Source organism: Schistocerca gregaria, chromosome 4, assembly GCF_023897955.1.
Source record: "Schistocerca gregaria isolate iqSchGreg1 chromosome 4, iqSchGreg1.2, whole genome shotgun sequence".
NCBI classification, from domain to species: Eukaryota; Metazoa; Arthropoda; class Insecta; order Orthoptera; family Acrididae; genus Schistocerca; species Schistocerca gregaria.
In genome coordinates, this window is record NC_064923.1 from 634573701 (window position 1) to 634597489 (window position 23789).

At 44.4% G+C, this 23789-nt stretch overlaps 1 protein-coding gene across 10 annotated transcripts in view; it reads right to left on the bottom strand.

The window, feature by feature from the left end:
• Positions 1–23789, bottom strand: part of LOC126267252 (protein bric-a-brac 1-like) — a 1659048-nt gene that overhangs the window by 1022888 nt on the left and 612371 nt on the right. The gene's annotated exons all lie outside the window — the stretch shown is intronic.

A 23789-nucleotide genomic window follows, 5' to 3' on the forward strand; every position in this document is an offset into this window, starting at 1 on the left:
AATATGGGATACACATTTTTTACCTAACTTTGTGAATCAGATAATGTATTAAAGGAACCTCCATCTTTTATGAAGAAAAACAGTTTAGAACTTGTGTTTTAAACGAAATGTATCCAGTCCATCTTAAATTTTGATACCAGACTAGGCTGTGTTATTACAATTGAGGGGAAAATTGTAAAACGGGACTCCAACTACAGACGAGCAATTTCAGCTGAAGAAAGACTTGTACTTACCCTCTGGTTCTCAGCAAATTTAAAGCTGTGTCGCAAGACAAGGATTTCAATCTCTGTTCCCGTAAAAACGAGTCCACTCTCTCACCACTGCGCCATCTCGCTCGCAAAGAATTTGGAGATCCAACATACTGCCAACATTTTCTCATATGTGCTCATATTTTAATGATGTGGCTTAGGAGCGATGCAACAGCAGCTTTATATATATATATATATATTTTAAACTCGACGAATACTTCGGCAGCGGTTCCAGTCCGCTGAAAGAGATCGTGTAGTAACATTACTAACACACGACTGTGTAGCGATACAGGCGCGCAATAAACTTACACGCCCGTCTGCACTCATACCGAAGAAAGGCTGGAGTACACAGTATTCATGTAGCGAATGATTACTTGTTAACTCGGTCATGTGACCACATGGTATTTGGATTTGCGAAAGGCCACTGGACCTAGTCAAGGTAGACCGCGTTCCAACTTGCTGAGAATACGGAAGCATCTGTTAGTGTGTGATGACAAGGACAAACACTAAAGGTCTTGTTCCAAGAATTCACAAACGGGTGCGCTGATGTGGAGAATTCGAGGACTACTTATGAGGATATAATAGTATTTTTCTTGTTTCTGTTTTACCAAAATTACTTTTTTCTAAGGGCAAATAGAATGAACTAATTATGACCTGCGCAATTGGTGACGAAAAGAGACTCTTATAAGAAAATATCGTCCATAATGTTTTAAATTTGGAGGAATAAGCTTCGTAACTACTTTATATTTGTAAACCGATCTCCATCTTTCGTCAGATATATTTCCTTTGTCACTTATTTCGTTACCTTTCCTCCTCCTAGCTATGATTTGTTACGATGTGTCAATATAAGTTTCTATAAGTGAGAATGATTACCCAATTTTCGTTCCAGCTTTGTCTCACGTTCTTTTATTTGATATCACTAATTCATTAATACGTTACTGACAGTGGAAGTGGTAAGAATTATTGTACGAACGGAAATAACCGTTTTGGACGATATCTAATTATCCGCCATTGCGGCCATCTCACCGAGATAACTATGAAATTGCTTAGAACCTCCATATAATTAAATTAACGAAGTTCGAGAGCCCAGTGCGAATAAAATTGGCGCACATAAGATATTCCAAACTTTCACGGTCGCGACAACCTAAGCCAGTTATTCAGAAACACCATTATTTTGGGTCTGGTGAAACTTCGATCTGTTGATTTTTCGTCAATTTAACTCAACCGCTCCACAAAATGGAGAGTCATCTACCGCAGCTATAGTGTATCAAGATTTCAATTAACGTGGCGAAACAACGGAACGTCACCATATCTCTCTCTGCAACTGGATGTTTAAAGATACAATTAAGTGTGAACGACTTGAGCACATAACGCAGCAGCAGAGAACTATATGAGATATTCCAGCTGATAAAGTGGCGTACATTATCATCAACAAGGAAAGATCACCAACTTGACCTCATTATTCAAGGAGCGATAACCATAACCCTATTGTTCGCGGGAAGGGGAGGGGGAGGTGGTCACATCTGGCCAACGTGTTCTGAGCTGTTGTTCGAGAACATACGTTATTTTAAGCGAAAAACAGCAAGTAATGCAAGTACATAATATGCCAATCTCACGCAAATACATGTTCAATATTATTTTAAGAATATTCTCGTGTTGATATTCTGCTGCTGAAAGTACGCCTTAAAATTAGAGCCAATAACCTAAGCAACTGAAGAATTATTAAAAAAAATGAAGTTAATGTTTTACAGTTTAATCATGTCAATGAGACTGAATAACAGCGCATCTCTTGCAAATGTACTTTATTACCAGTACCAGCTTCAGTTGCCAAAGAAAATTATGAAAAGTGGTGTTAATAATCAAGCAGCGCTGCGCGACGTCCTTAATGACACGTATATCAGTTTCATTCATATACACTGCTTATGTGACATCAACATAAAAATGATCACGGAAAAGAAATCTCTGGCACCTGGTACAGATTTGAAACAGCGCACTGTGACACAATGAACAAAGTATGTTACCACTGTCAAAACAGTATTTCACAAACCTCTGACTCCCTCCGATGTACCCTACCTCGCGCTTGTGCATCAACCCTTTACTAAAAATGGCTCTGAGCACTATGAGACTTAACTGCTGTGGTCATCAGTCCCCTAGAACTTAGAACTACTTAAACCTAACTAAACTAAGGACATAACACACATCCATGCCAGAGGCAGGATTCGAACCTGCGACCGTAGCGGTCGCGCGGTTCCAGACTGTAGCGCCTACAACCGCTTGGCCACTCGGGCCGGCGAAATCGTTGTCCAGGGTTAGTTGTGGCAGAGTGCTTCTATACTCTCCCTACCCTACTTAAATTGCCTACCGTACAATGTTTCGCCGTCGGTTGCGTCATCGCTTTCTTTGTTTGCTATTGACATGCGTTACTGACAGGCGTTAGGGTCTCCTAGACCGAGCCTCGCGTACTACTGACCTGTTTTCTTCAATACGTTATGATACAAAAAGTGTTAGTAGGAACGTGAAAATTTTATCTTTCCTGAGTTTCATGAAACTGGTAGTCAGTGGATGGAGGAAGCTCTCAGTGATACAGATCAAGTGATTGACGAAATAACGATTTTACAATAGCCAATGATCACAGTTATGCAATCGAACAAGAGCACCATTCAGACGAAGAACTTCAGGACAACTGCGAAGGGGATCTGTCTGTTTCTCCAATAAGAAACTTAGTTAAAATCAAATTTGTTCTGAGTGATCAGAAAATGTAGGCCCCAGCACGAAATGTCAATTTTGCAGACTGTCTTTTTGTACCTATAGAGTGCAACTTTTCTGTGCAAATCTGTATCCTGGAATTTAGTTTTATGTGGAAATTTGCTGGCTACAGAGAAAGTATAATTTTTCAGAATGTAAAATTCAGTTCTTTAACAGTCCATTTACACGTACCATTTTAAAACATTAAAAAAGTACGCAAATTTGTGTGATAAATAGTATAATGCCACAGGATTTATTTAGGGCAATAAAATAAACAAGAAGCATTGAAACAAGTAAATAACTGTAAAAATAAATACAGTGATGGGCCAAACATTATGACCACCTACTTAACAGCTTGTTTGCCAATCTTTGGAACGAAATAAATCAATGCTTCTGCGTATCACAGATCCGAAAGTTTGTTGGTAGGTTTGTGGAGGTATGTGGCATTAGATGTCTACGCACAGGTCAGATAATTCGCGTAAATATTGAGCAGAGACGTCACAGATCGCCATCTATGCTACTTTACAGAGCGGACAAGCTCCACGTCCTTGAAGAGTCGTGGACGTCCAACCATTTAGCGCCTAGTAGTAGTTTCACTGTACTACGTATTTCTCTAGATGTTCGCGTCAGCAGCAAGTGAACAATCCACCATCTTCGCCGTTTCCGAGATACTCGTTCACAAGCTTTGCGTAATAATAATCTGTTCTTTGACAAAGTCGCTTATCTCAGTGAATTTCCCCATTTGCGGCTCATTTCTTCGCTAGGCTGATCCCCCATCCGTCTCTGAACTCTTACATACTTTTCATACGGCGTCACGTGCCCACAACGTTTCCAGACAGCATCCAAGCTCGTGGCACACTATGGTCAGAATGGTTTTGCTCATCTGCGTATTGTATAACATAAAAATTTCAAATGACCTGTGCCTTAAATCTCGGTTTAAACGTAGTAGTCGCGGAGACCCCACAGCATAGTATACGATCCAGAAAAATCACTTCTTGAGTTGTTGGTTAAGCAGTATTCAAATATATCACATGAAATGATGTGTGTTTGAAAACTGTATATTCTACTGGTTCCAAAGTGAAACGACAACCTTAAAACAATTTATCGACTGCTTAGGTTTTGCCAATTTCTTATTACATTCGTTGCTTACTACGGTTGTAAAGGTCAACTTTGTGGAAAAATTTAAAATGATTATTTTTTGTGTTACTGCGACTGTGCGAGTTTAAAGATGCTGATGATGGGCGGATAACAGATGTGCGAGAAAGCATATGACGGTTCCGTTAATAGCAAAGACGCTGAGTAGTTCCCACGAAGGCGCAATCCACGTCGTCGGAGGGCGCGGCTGCCTCCATCGCGAGGGATGAGCGTGTGCCAGAGGCAGGCCGGCCGGCCGCGGCCCTCCAAACGACAGCAGGCGCCCCGCACAAACGCCCACGCACACGAATCAAAAACGCGGCGCGGCTGCTACGCTGGCTCCCCCTGCGCGGGCGACTGCCCGGCCGCCGTCCCGCCGACCGCAAAGTGAAGTCGCGGTGCACAAAGGGGGACCAAGATGCTGGCCGCGCCGGGATCAATCCCATCAGAGACACTGGCGGTCAACCGCCGCGGGCAGCGCCCTGCGCGCCCTCACAAAGTGCCTAATCTCGAATGCCGTCCTTCACATCAAAAGGACAAGTAATTGCGTGCTCCGAGTCGCGCGCCGCGAACGGACAACTGGACCTGACGGCGCTCAAAGGAGACGCCCGCAGCCGGCCGCCGCGGCCCGGAAAAGAAAAGACCCATTAATTCGCAGAATATGTTTTCCTCCCTGCCCTCTCCACGACCTGAGGGGGGAAAAAGTACGATTTTCTGAGTGAAAGAAATAATAATTCTTCTCTCCTCCTGAGACTGTGTGTCACTTCGTAGTCCGCACCACTGTGTAAAGCGACGGCTAGTACGAGCCTTACCGCTCTGAATTTGGGCGCAGGAGCACACACCGACGTCGTTAATTTTCAGAAAATGGCACTGAGACGCTTTCACATCCTACTCTGTACTTTTCGCATAACATGCTACGGTTAATTACCTGTCTCTCCAGAAAAATTGCCACGCCTGACGCTCTCCTTCGTGCTCAGTCGCTTGACATAGCACGAAACACGAAACAGTCACTTAAAACGAATGTCGAGGATCAAATATGCTACTTAGGAAAGGAAGGAGTTGCCGCTTTCAGTGCAAATGAGCAAGTATGATAACTCCGAGAGACATTGTTAACTGTCGACCGCTTTAAAAGACGGGCCCTTCGCTGTCGCCCAACGCTACAGAAAAGCGACGAAAATTTTTGTAAAATAAACTGACACGACAGATCCTACCGCGATTTATCATCCATTATCTTTAACTAGGAATCAATGCTGCATTAGAAAGTAGTTTGAGTTCTCTACTGTATACTTCGGCTGCACTGGCACATGTGGAGAAATCGCAAATTATACGTGTGTTCTAATCATTCAAATGGCTCTGAGCACTATGGGACTTGACATCTGAGGTCATCCGTCCCCTAGAACTTAGAACTACTTAAACCTAACTAACCTAAGGATATCACACACATCCATGCCCGAGGCAGGATTCGAACCTGCGGCTGTAGCGGTCACGCGGTTCCAGACTGAAGCACCTAGAACCGCTCGGCCACACCGGCCGGCTATACGTGTGTCACCATATAAAAAAATGATACTTCGCTATCACTACAATCGTACTACAATGAATTACTCCTTTTCCTTTGTAAAACAATAAACTGGTAGCCAAGATCACAGGAATTCTTTTTACTCCATGATTACCTGTTTCGGCGAAACTAAAGCCGAAATCGGTAACCATGGAATAAAAAGAATTCCTGCGATCTTGGCTACCAGTTGATTGTTTTACAAGCATCTAGATCGCTCCCAGATGAGCACAATGTGCTCCCTACAAAACCTTTTCTTTTGGTTGTGCTTGCTGCTCTTTCTGAAGAACGATTAAAATGTATCCTATCTTTCCTCATCTCTCTGAAGAGATGTATTAAAAATATCTGCTGCATTCTGTGAGTAAAAGGTGAAAGAAATCATGAAAATTTGCACCAACGCCGAACCCGGGTCTCCTGCTTACTGCTCTCACGTTAACCATATACGCCAGCTTGGCACAGTGGTCTGAGACAATAGCACGGGTTACCGAAGTACGCGCCCCTCCTCGATTCAAATTCCCATTTGCTGCATACTACCAAACTCATCCGACTCTATGTGAATTAACATCTCTGATTAGCTTCCAAAACGTACATTACCTTTTAAGAAAGTCGCACGCATTTTGCAAACGACTTTGAATAATGGGGATAGTGTTTGTAGCTACTTTCGTTGAGTCTTGTACGTTTTGCTTCAACAAGCTGAAATTACCTTTGCCAGATGGGAATTGGTAAGAATCTGAGAGCTATATCTTATGATTTGTTGTTACTTTACGTTCGGTCCTGGGTGCACATCACCAGACCTGAATTCCTTTTAAGAAATGAGGGAGGCAAAGACAAGACCATCTGAGTAATTGTGAACACTTCATCGCCAGTGACATTATATCCTTGGCGAAATATATTTGTACCTTCCAAAAATTGGACACTATGCTGCTCATGACACCATTATCGACTTACTCAACATGTTTGCCCAGGTTAGTCACACTTCCTTACATTTGTCTCTCACACCAGCCTACCGAAATACATCCCCCTCCTTGTGATGAAGACATATATTGTGTTATCGTCCACCGAAATTTCACTGCCTATTCGGGGTTGCAGGAAAAAAACGCTCATTTCGGTCAAACTGAAGTTTTATTATCAACCTTCCACATAGAGACAGTGTTACCGTCCAAACTATAACATGCGATCGTTCTTGTTCATATTACTTATAATTGTCACAATTATATACTAGTCATCTGTCAGGTGAGATTAGACACAGTACATGTAGCGGAACGGCACTATGCTGTGATTCGTTAATCATATCTGACAGACCTTAGCTCTAGTTATCTCTCGCAGTGAGACCCACGAAACTATTTTGTCAGAGGAGACTTGGGTAATACAGAATCTTAATGTTCCCAACAGCAAATCAAAAAAATCTCGACTACATATATAAACATGGCGCCAGTGGCAATCGAACAACAGTTCACACACATGAGAGCCCGACTGTAATTTCGTGTCCATCTCTTCAAAAATGTGGTGAGCGTATAAAATCAGGAACTTAAACAAATTGTGTGTCGTTAGTTACTAAGAAAGACATGACACACGGCGGTTAGTCGACACCTGTTCAATCTCTCCACAATAGCCTACTATTTCCGTTTGGAATATCGATGTTAACTTCTCCTCCTGAAATTCTATTGTTCATGCAGTGCACTCAATTTTTTACCTGATCTTTGCATATCTATCAGCAGAAAGATATATTACCTAAGGAGAAAATTATTTATCTCACACTGAACTCGAAGTTTCGAACGAAACGCGATCGACAGTGGCACACAGACATAACAAGCCAGGAACACTGTTTGTACATCATTAGATGCACAGTTTATTTCCCTGTGCGTAAGGGAGGAGGGAGTGGCGATTGGTACGCCGTGAGTGAAATGATGAAGCTGTTACTCCGAGGCAGCCACTGGGGTTACTACGAGTGATCTTGTTCGGCGTCAGGGACGGTGCGGTCATACGCGCGATGCGCCGCAGCTATAAACCCAAAACAAAGCGATTGTTTATAAAAGAGGGCCAAGGGGGAGGAGCGATAATATAAACAACGCTAGGACGCGGGCCCCGAACAAAAACGTAATAAAATCCGCCCTCATAAAGCCGCCACCGCTCGTAGCACGCTCTTTTTTTTCGCGTTGTACACTTTTAATTTTCACATATATTACCGTGCCTTTCGCGTCATAAAAACATAATATGCGCCACGTACCTATGATAATATGTTGTAATTCCTGAGCTTACGAGAATATTAAAAAAGGGAATAACGGCGTATAACGCAATAAAATTCAATGCAGAAGCCTGCATTTGGAGAGGATGCTCAATTTACTGTAATCCTAAATTAAATCACAGATCAGTTCGGAGAGCGGCGGGCACGATGTGTCCTCGCAGCGACGGACGATAAAAGGGTTAATCGCGGACGAGGCAGCGGCGGCGGCGAGAAAGCTCAGGGACGAGAGGGTGGTGGAAAGGTGTGGGGAGGAGGGGATGGCGCTCAGCCGGCCCGGCTCACAAAGCGGCCGACCGCTCCTGCTTCACCCAGCGGGGCCGGGGTGGGACGGGGCGGCAAAGTGGGGGCGGGAGCGCTGGGGTGGAGCAGGGGTCGACAAGAGACAAGCAGGTTCCTGGTGTCACGGCGCGCTGCGGCGGACAGCGGGCGTGTGCGCGTGTTCCTGCCACCTCGCTCTCAAGAACGAGACTCTGGTAGCTTAGCTTTTAACATCTCTATCTGTTACGCCCTCCTACATCACTGTTCTGTTCCCTCGCTCGTTAATCATTTTAAACCTACAAAGCTCCACGCCAGTAAAGAGATCAAGGGCATCGGCAAACGAGTCGCATGTGACGATCAAACAATGTAACGAGTCCACCAATGCTGACGCACGTTCCGGGTTGCACTATTGTCGGCTAGATGACTGGTAAAGCACAACAAAACAACGAGGAAAGATGCCAGCGTCACTTCTGAGCACATTTATGTTCCACAATATGACGTCAAGCCACCTTACGGTGTATGACGAAAAATAAGCGTTGTACTGTTGTAATTACTTGCCTCGTCACGATAAACTTTCCACTTTATTCATTCTAAACATCAACAAAGACGAGGCACCTTTGACACTGTTGCTGTCTACAGGGTGTCCCAAAAGAAATGGTCAATATTCAGGGATATGACAGGAACGATCATTCGAACCAAAAACATCTAATAAACGTGGGCTCTAAAATGTATACCTTACGGGCTATTAGCACTGCTTCGTCTTAGACACTATGAAACGAATCTCTTGTACTGCATGCCGTTTGCTTTCTATATTTTTGAGAGGTCGTAGTATGGGCAAAAACGAGAAAGAATTACCAGCAGACACGGGCTCTAAAGCGCATACCTTAAGAGCTACGAGCATTTGTTCATCTTCGTTGCTGAACAAGTGATCAAAAGCTATTAAGGCAGAGTAACTCTAGAGGAAAATGGTGATTGGAATACATCCGGCAAATAACTGTGGACGGAGGTTGCAAGAGATGAAAAGGTTGCACAGGAGAGGAAATCATGGCGGGCCGTTTCAAATCAATCCGACGAGTGATGGCTCTTAGAGTCCATATTTACTACAATTTTTTGCTTCGAATTGCCGTTCCTGTCATATCCCTGAATAATGACCATTGCTCCTGGAACGTCCCGTATAAAAAAAAAATAAAAAAAAAATGGGAGTCCATAATCGGCAAACAACGAAAGCCAAGAACCCCAATCCTGACGTCAACTGATAAGGCAATAGTTTTCGAAAAGCCAGTCACACAGACCGTGGGGCGGAAGGGAGGGAACGCGCGCAAGGTAAGCTCCCCAATTTCCTACCTACAAGCATTTTTAGGAGCTTAGCTGGCATCTTTCCCCCCACCCATATTCCATTTGCAAAGAAGGCGTAGGAGGAACGAATGTTTATCAACATCTTTTTAAGTTGGACTTTACATTCTCTATGCCTGTATGGTCATTTCGCGGATATATAAGGGAGAACGTGATACGATGCTTCATTTTTCTTGAAACGTGCGCTGTCGGAGATTTTGGAGCAAACGTCTCTGTCATGCGAAATCCACAAAACTTCTCTTGGAGAGAGTGACACTCGAGCTGATTCAACATCAACATGACACTCTTACATTTGCAAGCCTTACCCCAACAGTCATTATACTATATTCAGATACTATGTGTCAGTGACACGCAAATCGCGTATCATTCTTATATTGCTCCCTTAAAATGGACTCTTGATATAGCCTAGGGTCATTTCCGCGACATAACGTATCGAGACCCTATCAGTTCAAAATTGTTTAGAGCTTCTACGATAAGTAGTCTCCGAGGAGTCTCACACGTATTAAAATTATTCAACACTGATGCGTACAACTTGAGGACGATAGTTACTTTCGCAGGTTGTGTCACTGTTAAGTAACACGGCTCGATGAACCTTTTATGATGGATAGATAGAACTCCACAAGGTAACTGAAAGAAATACATGCAGATACGAACAGAAATAACAGTTTTATTCAAAGACAATAGCTGCACTGAAGTATCCGCGATTCATGACGGTCTGCTCCTTCACTACAAAAGAGGGAGATGGGTCCTTACAGGGTGTTTGATCACCACGGACGGCAATGAATGCTCTGCCGGTGACTGTACAGTATTCACAGAGTTGCAAGTTATTATGCCCATGCAACATCATGGCTCTTCACAGTGTAACACATTGACCACCAAAACGATCATGTTCGACTATGCTGGACATATTTCATATGGCGAGAGGTGGGAATACCTAATGCACCGATGAGCACTGTCGGACATGACTGTTTTGGTCGTGCACCTGGCGTAATGTTGCATGGGCATACTGACATCGATATCTCTGAACACAGTAAACACAGAGGCCAAAGTTATTGTGCCACTGCACTACTTCCGCGTGTGCGTTTTTTTATGGGTGTATTCGGCCCCGAATTCATTTTTATGGCTGACAATGAATGCTCGCACCCCGCTGCGCAGGTGGAGAAACTCTTGCTACTAGGGAGCTGGGCTGTCGGTTCCCCCGACTTAAATCCCTTCCAGCGCGTGTGGTACACTTTGTGGAGACGTACTCCAACACGGTCACATGAACCGACGACCGTCTAGCAGTGATCAAGCGCGCTGCTGGACGAATGAAATGACGTACCACAAGAACTCCTTCCCTATCTTATCTTTCAATAAAAGTGTCATCGCTGTTCCCCTCACTGAATACTTCCTTCAGTTATCTTCTGTACTACACTGTAGCAATCCTTTTTATGTGTGTTCCAAGTTCAATCGATTTATACTTGCTTGGCACTCAAACATCGTGCGAGATTTACTTCCGCCCTTAAGTTTTGCACATCAGTGTATTTTAAGTCGTGCGCGAGTCTTATGAGCAATGTCTTTCACATACTAACTAGGGGTACACACTAACATATTCAGTAGCTAAAGCCTGCGACTGGCTTCAATCTCACCAAATGCCGTCTTTACATTTGAAATACCTGTACACACATACTTTTCATCTACATCTACATCTACATGACTACTCTGCAATTCACATTTAAGTGCTTGGCAGAGGGTTCATCGAACCACAATCATACTATCTCTCTACTATTCCACTCCCGAACAGCGAGCGGGAAAAACGAACACCTAAACCTTTCTGTTCGAGCTCTGATTTCTCTTATTTTATTTTGATGATCATTCCTACCTATGTAGGTTGGGCTCAACAAAATATTTTCGCATTCGGAAGAGAAAGTTGGTGACTGAAATTTCGTAAAAAGGTCTCGCCGCGACGAAAAACGTCTATGCTGTAATGACTTCCATCCCAACTCGTGTATCATATCTGCCACACTCTCTCCCCTATAACGCGATAATACAAAACGAGCTGCCCTTCTTTGCACCCTCTCGATGTCCTCCGTCAATCCCACCTGGTAAGGATCCCACACCGCGCAGCAATATTCTAACAGAGGACGAACGAGTGTAGTGTAAGCTGTCTCTTTAGTGGACTTGTTGCATCTTCTAAGTGTCCTGCCAATGAAACGCAACCTTTGGCTCGCCTTCCCGACAATATTATCTATGTGGTCCTTCCAACTGAAGTTGTTTGTAATTTTAACACCCAGGTACTTAGTTGAATTGACAGCCTTGAGAATTGTACTATTTATCGAGTAATCGAATTCCAACGGATTTCTTTTGGAACTCATGTGGATCATCTCACACTTTTCGTTATTTAGCGTCAACTGCCACCTGACACACCATACAGCAATCTTTTCTAAATCGCTTTGCAGCTGATACTGGTCTTCGGATGACCTTACTAGACGGTAAATTACAGCATCATCTGCGAACAACCTAAGAGAACTGCTCAGATTGTCACCCAGGTCATTTATATAGATCAGGAACAGTAGAGGTCCCAGGACGCTTCCCTGGGGAACACCTGATATCACTTCAGTTTTACTCGATGATTTTCCGTCTATTACTACGAACTGCGACCTTCCTGACAGGAAATCACGAATCCAGTCGCACAACTGAGACGATACCCCATAGCTCCGCAGCTTGATTAGAAGTCGCTTGTGAGGAACGGTGTCAAAAGCTTTCCGGAAATCTAGAAATACGGAATCAACTTGAGATCCCCTGTCGATAGCGGCCATTACTTCGTGCGAATAAAGAGCTAGCTGCGTTGCACAAGAGCGATGTTTTCTGAAGCCATGCTGATTACGTGTCAATAGATCGTTCCCTTCGAGGTGATTCATAATGTTTGAATACAGTATATGCTCCAAAACCCTACTGCAAACCGACGTCAATGATATAGGTCTGTAGTTAAATGGATTACTCCTACTACCCTTCTTGAACACTGGTGCGACCTGCGCAATTTTCCAATCTGTAGGTACAGATCTATCGGTGAGCGAGCGGTTGTATATGAGTGCTAAGTAGGGAGCTATAGTATCAGCGTAATCTGAAAGGAACCTAATCGGTATACAATCTGGACCTGAAGACTTGCCCGTATCAAGCGATTTGAGTTGCTTCGCAACCCCTAAGGTATCTACTTCTAAGAAACTCATGCTAGCAGATGTTCGTGTTTCAAATTCTGGAATATTCCATTCGTCTTCCCTGGTGAAGGAATTTCGGAAAACTGCGTTCAATAACTCCGCTTTAGCGGCGCAGTCGTCGATAACAGTACCATCGGCACTGCGCAGCGAAGGTATTGACTGCGTCTTGCCGCTTGTGTACTTTACATACGACCAGAATTTCTTCGGATTTTCTACCAAATTTCGAGACAATGTTTCGTTGTGGAACCTATTAAAGGCATCTCGCATCGAAGTACGTGCCAAATTTCGCGCGTCTGTAAATTTTAGCCCATCTTCAGGATTTCGCGTTCTTCTGAACTTCGCATGCTTTTTCCGTTGCCTCTGCAACAGCGTTCGGACCTTTTTTGTGTACCACGGGGGATCCGTTCCATCTCTTACCAATTTATGAGGTATGAATATCTCAATTGCTGTTGCTACTATATCTTTGAATTTGAGCCACATCTCGTCTACATTCGCATAGTCAGTTCGGAAGGAATGGAAATTGTCTTTTAGGAAGGCTTCTAGTGGTACTTTATCCGCTTTTTTAAATAAAATTATTTTGCGTTTGTTTCTGATGGATTTGGAAGAAATGGTATTGAGCCTAGCTACAATGACCTTGTGATCACTAATCCCTGTATCAGTCATAATGCTCTCTATCAGCTCTGGATTGTTTGTGGCCAAGAGGTCAAGTGTGTTTTCGCAACCATTTACAATTCGCGTGGGTTCGTGGACTAACTGCTCTAAATAATTTTCGGAGAATGCATTTAGGACAATCTCGGAAGACGTTTTGTGCCTACCACCGGTTTTGAACAAGTATTTTTGCCAACATACCGAGGGTAGGTTGAAGTCCCCACCAACTATAACCGTATGAGTGGGGTATTTATTTGTTACTAGACTCAAACTTTCTCTGAACTGTTCCGCAACTGTATCATCGGAGTCTGGGGGTCGGTAGAAGGAGCCAATTATTAACTTAATTCGGCTGTTAAGTATAACCTCCACCCACACCAATTCGCACGGAGTATCTACTTCGACTTCACTACAAGATAAACCACTACTGACAGACACCAACACTCCACCACCAATTCTGCCTAATCTATCTTTCCTGAACACCGTCTGAGACTTCGTAAAAATTTCTGCAGAACTTATTTCAGGCTTTAGCCAGCTTTCTGTACCTATAACGATATCCGCTTCTGTGCTTTCTATTAGCGCTTGAAGTTCAGGGACTTTTCCAGCGCAACTACAACAGTTTACAACTATAATTCCGACTGTTCCTTGATCCAAGCACGTCCTGTAATTGCCAAGCACCCTTTGACATTGCAGCCCATCCCGCACTTTCCCGAGGCCTTCTAACCTAAAAAACCACCCAGTCCACGCCACACAGCCTCCGCTACCCGTGTAGCCGCCAGCTGAGTGTAGTGAACTCCTGACCTATTCAGCGGAACCCGAAACCCCACCACCCTATGGCGCAAGTCAAGGAATCTGCAGCCAATACGGTCGCAAAACCGTCTGAGCCTCTGATTCAGACCCTCCACCCGGCTCTGCACCAAAGGTCCGCAGTCGGTTCTGTCAACGATGCTGCAGATGGTGAGCTCTGCCTTCATCTCATAAGCAAGACCGGCAGCCTTCACCAAATCGGATAGCCGCTGGAATCCAGAGAGAATTTCCTCAGATCCAAAGCGACACACGTCATTAGTGCCGACATGTGCCACCACCTGCAGCTGGCTGCACCCTGTGCTCTTCATGGCATCCGGAAGGACCCTTTCCACATCAGGAATGACTCCTCCCGGAATGCACACGGAGTGCACACTGGATTTCTTCCCCTCCTTAGCCGCCATATCCCTAAGGGGCCCCATTACGCGCCTAACATTGGAGCTCCCAACTACCAGTAAGCCCAACCTCTGCGATTGCCCGGACCTTGAAGGCTGAGAATGATCCTCTGAAACAGGGCAGGCAGCTGCATCTGGCTCAGCCAGAGACAGTGCCTGAAACCGGTTTGTCAGACGCACCGGGGAGGCTTTCTGGTCAGCTTCCGGGGACGCCTTTCGCTGCCTGCCACGCCTTGGAACGACCTCCCAATCAACCACAGGCGAGGGCTCAGCTCCACTGCGGGCAGCAACCGGGGCAACCACAGCGGCAGACCGATCTGGGGACAGACGGGATGAGGTTGACATCCCCGTGATACCCGAGTCCGGCTCCCCACAGTGGTGCACATTGGCAACAGCCTCAAGCTGCGCGACCGAAGTCAGCGCCGATTGCAGCTGTGAGCGAAGGGATGCCAAGTCAGCCCTCATCCGAACACAGCAATCGCAGTCCCTGTCCATTTAATCGATGTTTAACAACAGTTACTGAAACACGAGTCGGTGCCTGTGTTAGATTATGACTTCAGTTCTGACGTATCGTTTCTTCAGTTCGAGGCAAGTACTTCCGAATGTTGTCTGAAGCACAAATCTGAACTTCTTTAGATATCCACTGCAACAGGTTGGAATCTAAAAATTCGAACAGATATTTGTACCAATATGTGCGGACAGCACTGTGTCACATAAATGCAACATCCTCTTACAACGTGTAGTATGCACCTCATACTAATTTATAAGTAGCAAATTTATATTGTAACGCAGTGATACTACGCCATTGTCTAGGACAAACTATCGGTAAGATCTGAGCCTGTAGCTCTCCGTCCAACATAACAGGCTGCATTCTACCGATCTAGACATCTAACAACGAACGTCTTCATTTTTCCCTAGAGTCGACTAGATGCCAGATAAATGCATCTACTCTGCTATTCACAATAAAGTGCCTGGCAGCATGTTCAATGAACCACCTTCGAGCTGTCTCTCTCGCTTTCCACTGTCGAACGGGACGCGGGAAAAACGAGTACTTTCATTTTTCTCTGCGAGCCCGAATTTCTCTTATTTTATCGTGATGATCATTTCTTCCTATGTAGGTGGGTGCCAACAGAATGTTTCGCAATCGGAAAACTGGTGATTGAAACTTCATGAGAAGATCCGTCGCAACGAAAAACACCTTTGTTTTAACGATTGCCACTCCCATTCACGTATCATGTCTGTGGCACTATCTCCCCTATTTCGCGATAATACAAAACGAGCTGCCCTTCTTTGAACCTGATGCGGATCTCACACCGCATAGCAATACCCCACCCCAGGATAGGTCGGTGTAAGGAGTCTCTTTAGTAGCTCTGTTGCACCTTCTAAGTGTTCAGCCCATGAATCGCACTCTTTGGTTTGCTCTACCCACAACAATATCTATTTGATCGTTTCAATTTAGGTTATTTGTAATGTAATCCCTAACTATTTAGTTGACTTTACAGCCTTCAGATTTGTGTGACTTACCGCGTAATAGAAATTTGGCGGGTTTCTTTTAGTACTCGTGTGAATAACTGCACACTTTTCTTTATCCAGGATCAATTGCCACTTTTCGCATCATGCAGATATCTTATCTAAATCCTTTTGCAATTCATTTTGGTCATCTGATGACTTTACAAGACGGTAAATGACACTATCATCTGTAAACATCTAAGAGGACTACGTAGATTGTCTCCTATGTCGTTAATATAGATAAGGAACAATAGAGGGCCTATAACACTTCCTTGGGGAACGCCAGATATTACTTCTGTTTCAATCGATGACTTTCCGTCTATTACTATGAACTGTGACCTTTCTGACAGAAAATTACGAATCCAGTAGCACAACTGACGCGATACTCCGTAGGCACGCAGTTTGGTTAGAAGACACTTTCCCGAGGTCGAGAATCGCAGTATGGGTATACGCCTACAGCCGGATGCGTTAGCGCCACTACTCGATGCTGGTATTCGACTGGCTTTTAAAATTTTGTCCCTCGATTTCTCGATCACGGTTGAGAAACGCGTCCTACTAGAGTAGCACTTGCTATTTATAAATATGTACTACAACCGTTTGAGAGATGAGCAAAATCGGTGGCTCGCTGCCCTTATTGGAACTGTTCCGTTACAGTAACAAAGGGGGAAATATGGGCAGTATTGCAGTAAAGAGGACACAGCTGGCGAGTGCACCCAGTGTTGATCAGAAGTCAACGTGCCTATACGGTAGCTGAATATGTAACATTTTGAACGTTATGGTCACCCAACAAAATACGCCGCATGAGATGTTGGGTTGTTCCCGTGGCTCTGCTAGGCACAACGAGCACTTCAGAAACTTCCCTTCGCGGCCGTTTCGACGTTACAGGAGCGTTCGCCTCTGCTCTCTCAGGCTGCTACTTAAAACTGGGAAACAAATTACCGCCGCTACAGATATAGAATATTCTACAAACAACGGGCGGACTCTAACATTAAACACGCAGGGGGCCGGCATTAATGAGATATGACATGCGGCAGCGTCCGCGCGGACAAATAAACACGCGCCGGAGCTTGGCGGCGCTAGCAACGTGCCGCGCTATAAAACAATTCCACGGCTGCCACATGGCACCTTCGACAACAACCACAGTGCAGCTTTCAGAAATTGGCACCACTGCTTGCTAAACAAGTACAGGATACCAACTGGGTAAAAAAAAAAATGAGACCGCCCTTCAGCGGAAATATTCCGAATAAATTATTTTACGACAAATTAACGAAACGAATGTTTTTCTTCATCACATCCAGTTCCCGGATCCTCTCTGTGTCACAGTTCAAGTTAATGTACTCGAAATAAACACGAACCCTGAGTAACCAGCTGAGTGTTCACCGATGTGCTGTAGAAAAATCGCGCAATATCTGAACTGCAGGAGTGGATTCCATTACTGCCCTCGTGGTTAACGAATCCAGGCTCTCGACACTTTACAGTTTCCGATTTTTATGTCACAGGAGACAAGGAAAAAACAGACATGTAGCAAAATACGAGTGGCCTCACATTTTATTAGTAAAAAGTCTGTCATCTGGATGTATTCGGTGTTTTATTGAACCTGTAAGTATTTCGGAGAGAAAATCCATATGCAGCGTTCGGAGATTTTAATTGAAGCCTTCCATTGAGGTCTGGTGAAACAGTCGCGCCCGAGGGAGCTTACACTGATAAAAGAAATCCCAAGCGCAAATAAACCTCCTAGGAAAACAAAGTAAAGTGCTATCAGGTATCTGTATTTTGCGAAACTCTAAATCACTAGTTACCGATTTAAATATCATTTACGTGTTTCATACAGAGAGCGTGCACAACACACGCGCGCGGTCAAAGGCATTAGCTACGAACTGACCACGTTATGGGAGGAAAAAATCGCTGTTAATTGATTTACAATGGCTTTACACATATGAGTAATTAAGTGCACTCTTAATGTGCTAAAGAAAGCAAACGAATGGCTTTTCGAAAGATGGTGAAGTTAATTTTAGGCGCAACCGAATAAGATATGAGCACCAAAGTAGATGAATCTCTTTACAAGAAATTTTCTTACAACTATTGAGAACTCTAGTATATTCACTGCATATTTTTCCATTTTGGATATGATTTGCTTGTGAAGTTTTGAGCCTGAAAATTTATAGATTTTTATGCTCTGCGGCTTCCTTGTTGCAGATGTAAAAAAAGATTGATCCACAGAATGTGCATTGACAACACTTGTGATAAAAGACATTGATAGAAATATGTTAGTTTACTGAAGAACATATACACGTTCTATGAGCCTATAGAAAGTTGGCAATTCTCAAAACCGACAGCGAAATAAAAAAAAAATCCCTGTAGCCTAAGAGGAAGTTTACAAGCCCCTCAGCTGGGAAAAAGCACAATGAAAACTTGAAAGAACTTAACCATCGCCATCTTGCGGATGACATTGTACATTCTGCTTCTAACTGAGATAAAGCTTCCGGCCGGAGTGGCCGTGCGGTTCTAGGCGCTACAGTCTGGAAGCGAGCGACCGCTACGGTCGCAGGTTCGAATCCTGCCTCGGGCATTGATGTGTGAGATGTCCTTAGGCTAGTTAGGTTTAATTAGTTCTAAGTTCTAGTCAACTGATGACCTCAGAAGTTAAGTCGCGTAGTGCTCAGAGCCATTTGAACCATTTGAGATAAACTTGAACAACAAATGGAAGAACTTAAAGGAGTAATTTCGAAACCAGCCCTGAAAATCTATTATACTAATTCTAAAATAATGTACAATAAACAGTTTGGAACGACAATAGTACAAAGTAACAATTATGCCATCGAACGAGTTCTGTGGTTTTGTATTTAGGGCCCTTATAAGCACCGTCCCGAGAAGATTAAATGAAATAAACAGAAAAGTAAAAACGGCAAATTTTTATTTCTGGCGATGAGATGTGTAGCTTTCGTGCGAGAAATGAAGAAGGACTTCTTAGGAACTGGTAGGAGGGAATAGTCAACGAACAGATGAATTAGGGAAGAAACTAGTGTGGTCGGCCTAATTACAACTGTAATGAAAATGAAACGGAGGTGGACCTGTCATTTTAACCGGCGAATGGTAATGGACGGATCAAGCAAGTTCTTTGCCGGATTTCAAGAGATACGAGGCGGCAACGACTTAATGGAAGGTGGGCAGATGATATTAGAAAACGTGAACGATCAAATGGGATGTGTACAGCGGGAGAAAGGAACGAATGGAACAAGACAGATGTCCAATGGCTGATGATGATGATTTTTTCAGCAGTCATGTGGCGAGGCCGAGACTAGCTTCAAGCAAACCCGTAAATGTTGGCGATTTAGTTGGCTGCTGCAGACGACAGGCTGTAATATGTCTACTGAAAGCCACTTTGTTCAACGCCAAAATGGCGAAACTGCAAATGTTTCACTTTCTTCATTTATAATGCACATTGTCATTTTTAGAGATAATCATAAATTCTTTAACAGAAATTTTGTTTTAATGGAATATCTATGACATACAGTGTAAGATTAACCGATGTTCTAAAAATGTAATTGGTCCGCTTGGGTGTGACCGAGCCCTTTACCTGCAATATTGCTAGTCCCGTAAGGCATGCAGGAGACATGTTCCATAGCTCATTTGAACTATTGTTTTATCGAAATGATGTGGAACGCTCATTTGAACTAATGTTTTATCGAAATGATGTGGAACGAGTCAGTTCCTGAGCATATACATGATTAGAGTTAACATTATTGAAACCATTGTTTTATTCTTTCTCATGCAACTATACTTCGAAGTATATAGCGGCTACCAGTTTGAAAGTAGAAATTCGTCAATGGAATAGGAATAGTTGTCCATGAGAAATGATTTAAAATTAGATTTAAACCTTGCTTCGCTACCTTTCAGACGTTTTATGTTATTGGGCAAGTGACCAAAAAATTTAAATGATCAAAAAATTTTATTGCTGCATATTAAACTCCTCTCTCAGCCACAGACAGCTAGCGCAAGTAAAGCTGTGAGACAGCTGCTTGGACAGCTCAGTCGGTTAAGCACTTGCACACGAAAGCCAAACGTCTGCAGTTGGAGTTCCGATCCGGCAAATAGTTTTAATCTACCAGGAAGCTTTATCGCAAGGTACCCCCCTCCCCCCCCCCCCCCCTCAGTTATATACCAATCGTTTCCAGTATTTTCGACCTTCACTTCGACATTATAGTCGGGAAGCCATCTTACGGTGTGTGGCAGAGGGTACTTCGTGTACGACTGTCACTTCCTCCTTTCCTCTTCCATTCCTCTACCGTTTCTCGGAATTCTAGTTCATCCCTTGACAGAATAACCTGTACCGTTAGCAAATCTGTAACCATCATATTCTTCGCCCACGGACTTGCACCTCTTGCGATTTAGTGTACGATACTCGACCGTATCTTGTAAATAAAAGCCGAAGAGTGTAAGCGACATAACCTCGCCTTACACTTTCCCAGAATTCCGTCCAGCCGGAACTCTATCCTTAGCGTCTTAACGAAAACTGTTTCAGAGATGGAATAAGTTTATAAGCCGTTTGTCTCTCCAGTCTTAATTTGTTTCTTTCAATATATTCGCAAGTAATACCTAGTTTATAGTGTGATAAACTTTCTTTGAAGTATATAAAACCCTGCATGAACTCCCCGGACAGAAAGGAATCAATGACATTACGTGCCAGTGGGCATTAATTTAAATCAAAGGAGAAAATCGAAAATTTTTGCCGGACGGGGATTCGAAACCCGGATCTCCTGCTTATTAGGCAGATGCACCATCCGGACACAGTGGTCATCGCAACTGCAAGAGCTACCCTAGCACGCCTCCTGTGAGACACAAATACTCAACTTATCCACGCACTACTAATATAGTGCCCCTCGCCCGTTATCCCATTATCCTCGTCAAAATGCCGCTAATAATGAGGATAATACACGTGGGGACTACATTAGTAATGTGTTGATACTTTGAGAATTTGTGTCTGATGCCGCTTGGTCTGAGGTGTCTTGCCACCGTTCGCGGGGCTCCCCCCGTCGGAAGTTCAAGTCCTCCCTCGGGCATGGGTGTAAATGTTGTCCCGTAAGAGAGTTAGATTAAGTAATTTGTAAGCCTAGGGACCGATGACCACAGCAGTCTGGTCCCACAGGAACTTACCACAAATTTCCAAAAAAATTGGGTCTGACATGAGGCGTACAAGGCTACTCCACGCACTTGCGATAACCACTTTTCGCTTTCCTCACTGATTTAAATCGATGCTAATGTCATTAATTCCTTTGTGCCTTGACTGATTCATAACAGCCTGTCGGGGTGGCTGAGCGGTTCTAGGCGCTACAGTCTGGAACCACGCGACGGCTAGGGTCGCAGGTTCGAATCCTGCCTCGGGCATGGATGTGTGTGATGCCCTTAGGTCTTGCGAAACTCTAAATCACTAGTTACTGATTTAAATATCATTTACATGTTTCATATAGAGAGCGTGCGGAAAGTCCCATAGTGCTCAGAGCCATTTGAACCATTTTTGATTCATAACAGATGCGAGATCGAAAAAAAATGGCTCTGAGCACTGTGGGACTTAACATCTATGGTCATCAGTCCCCTATAACTTAGAACTACTTAAACCTAACTAACCTAAGGACATCAAACAACAGGCAGTCATCACGAGGCAGAGAAAATCCCTGACCCCGCCGGGAATCGAACCCGGGAACCCGGGTGCGAGATCTAAATTGTGTCTGTTCTTTCGGACATACCCGAAAGAGCAGATATCTCATGTACATACATTTTTTCCCTTTCCAATAAATATCTCGCCAAGAATGAGTAAGACACTTACTGCGTCCCTTCACCTAACAAGGCCTAAAGAGACTCGACTGAATGTTAACGGCGTCTCTGTGATATTGGCTACTTACTTTCGTCCACAGCTGACTGGAGGACAAATACGGAGGCACGATTTACTTGCGGCACGGTGTGCCGCGACGCGTGGCGGTTCGCCGCGACCAGCAGCCAGCTGCGTCCACGGCGCCAAGTGGAGGCGAGCACGAGCCGCGCGCTCCGCCCACGGCTAATGTCCACGCCTAATTGGACAGCCGTCCGCTCTTCGCGCTTGATGGCGGCAGTCGTTACCCAGCTTTCCCAAATACATTGTCCGGACATATTTTAAGCATTACATCTGCATCTCCCGCGGGATCACAAAAACAGCCACCGAGTCCGGCCCGCCCCGAGAGCGCTGCCCGGCGCCGCCTTCCCCGCGGCTCTGTCTCAGATCCGAACATTAACAATCCTCTATTTCTCCGCGCAGACGTATTTAAATATCATCTCATCGGCGGTAGTATCATATTATAAGGCACGCAAATTATGCCTCGCCAGTTCTCCCAGGGCGCTGTAACGTATTTACCATCACGAACAGCGGCTTCCGTACAGATTATTATTATACCAGATTCCTCTTCATTTTTTTTTCCCCTTCCCCATCTCGTCCGCTAGTCTTCACGTTTTGCGTCCGAGAACAGAAGTACAAAGACAGTGGTAACGTGGAGGCCCGCGGGGCGGCGTGCGTGATGATCGGTTAAAACAGGAATCAGTGCGGTGGCGGGTTTTATTACGCGGGTAATTAGAGGTTGGTGGCATCCCCCGCCCTGCTGTGAATAATTCCTCTTTTATACACTCACGGCGGCCTCCTCGGCCGTGGAAAGCGGCTAGCCGCGGCCGCTCCCACTTCTGCATGGCTGCTGGCGGTCTGTGCGTCGCAGGAAGCTGCTCCTCTGGTCCGCAGTGAGGCGACCGCGGAGGAGAATTTGCATAGCAAAACGTTCGGCCGCGGGGAAAAGCGAACGATCAGCCTCCAACAGATTCACCGGCGTCGTACACTGTTTATTCACGACCAATAGAATCTGAGGAAATTTTATGCCTCGTCTTTAGGCATCGTGAAGTACATAAAGCGCCCAAAAAATACACTATACATGTTACTCGTGCTATTCAACATTTCTTGTACGATCCATTTTAATGTCGCTCTCCACATTCACGACTACTCTTTAAAGATCAAGGTTTCCTCCTCTTTCCTCTTCTCTCCCAACTCTTGCCTTCTTGTGATAACTACTATAGCGTTACACGTACAAATTACTTTCACAAATCACAATCGCAAAAAGAGAGATATTTAGCTTTCAAAATCTTACTGCTGTGACAGGAAATGCATCATATTTGACAGAATAATTTATAAGGAAGTTTTATGCTATGACAACTGCCTGTATGACTGGAAGCAGAAATGATTAATCTGTGTACTTGCAAATTTTGTTCCCAGGATCATCATCAAAGTTGAAGCTTTCCTCAAGAGTTGCCGGGCGTTGTGGCCGAGCGGTTCTAGCCGCTACAGTCTGGAACCGCGCGACGGCTAGGGTCGCAGGTTCAAATCCTGCCTCGGACATGGATGTGTGTGATGCCGTTAGGTTAGTTAGGTTTAAGTAGTTCTAAGTTCTAGGGGACTGTGATGACCTCAGCTGTTAAGTCCCATAGTGCTCAGAGCCATTTGAACCTCAAGAGTTCATTTACTACAGAGTCGTGCGCTAAAATATATGCTAAGCAATTGGTGCCTCGCAGACGGAGAATCATCTTATACATGATAAAAAAAGCTCACGTATGTCCTTCATTACCTTCTTCGTATTCCGACCTTACTCAGGGAGGACTGTGCTGCTGCATCGGTATTTCTATACCTTGCAGACA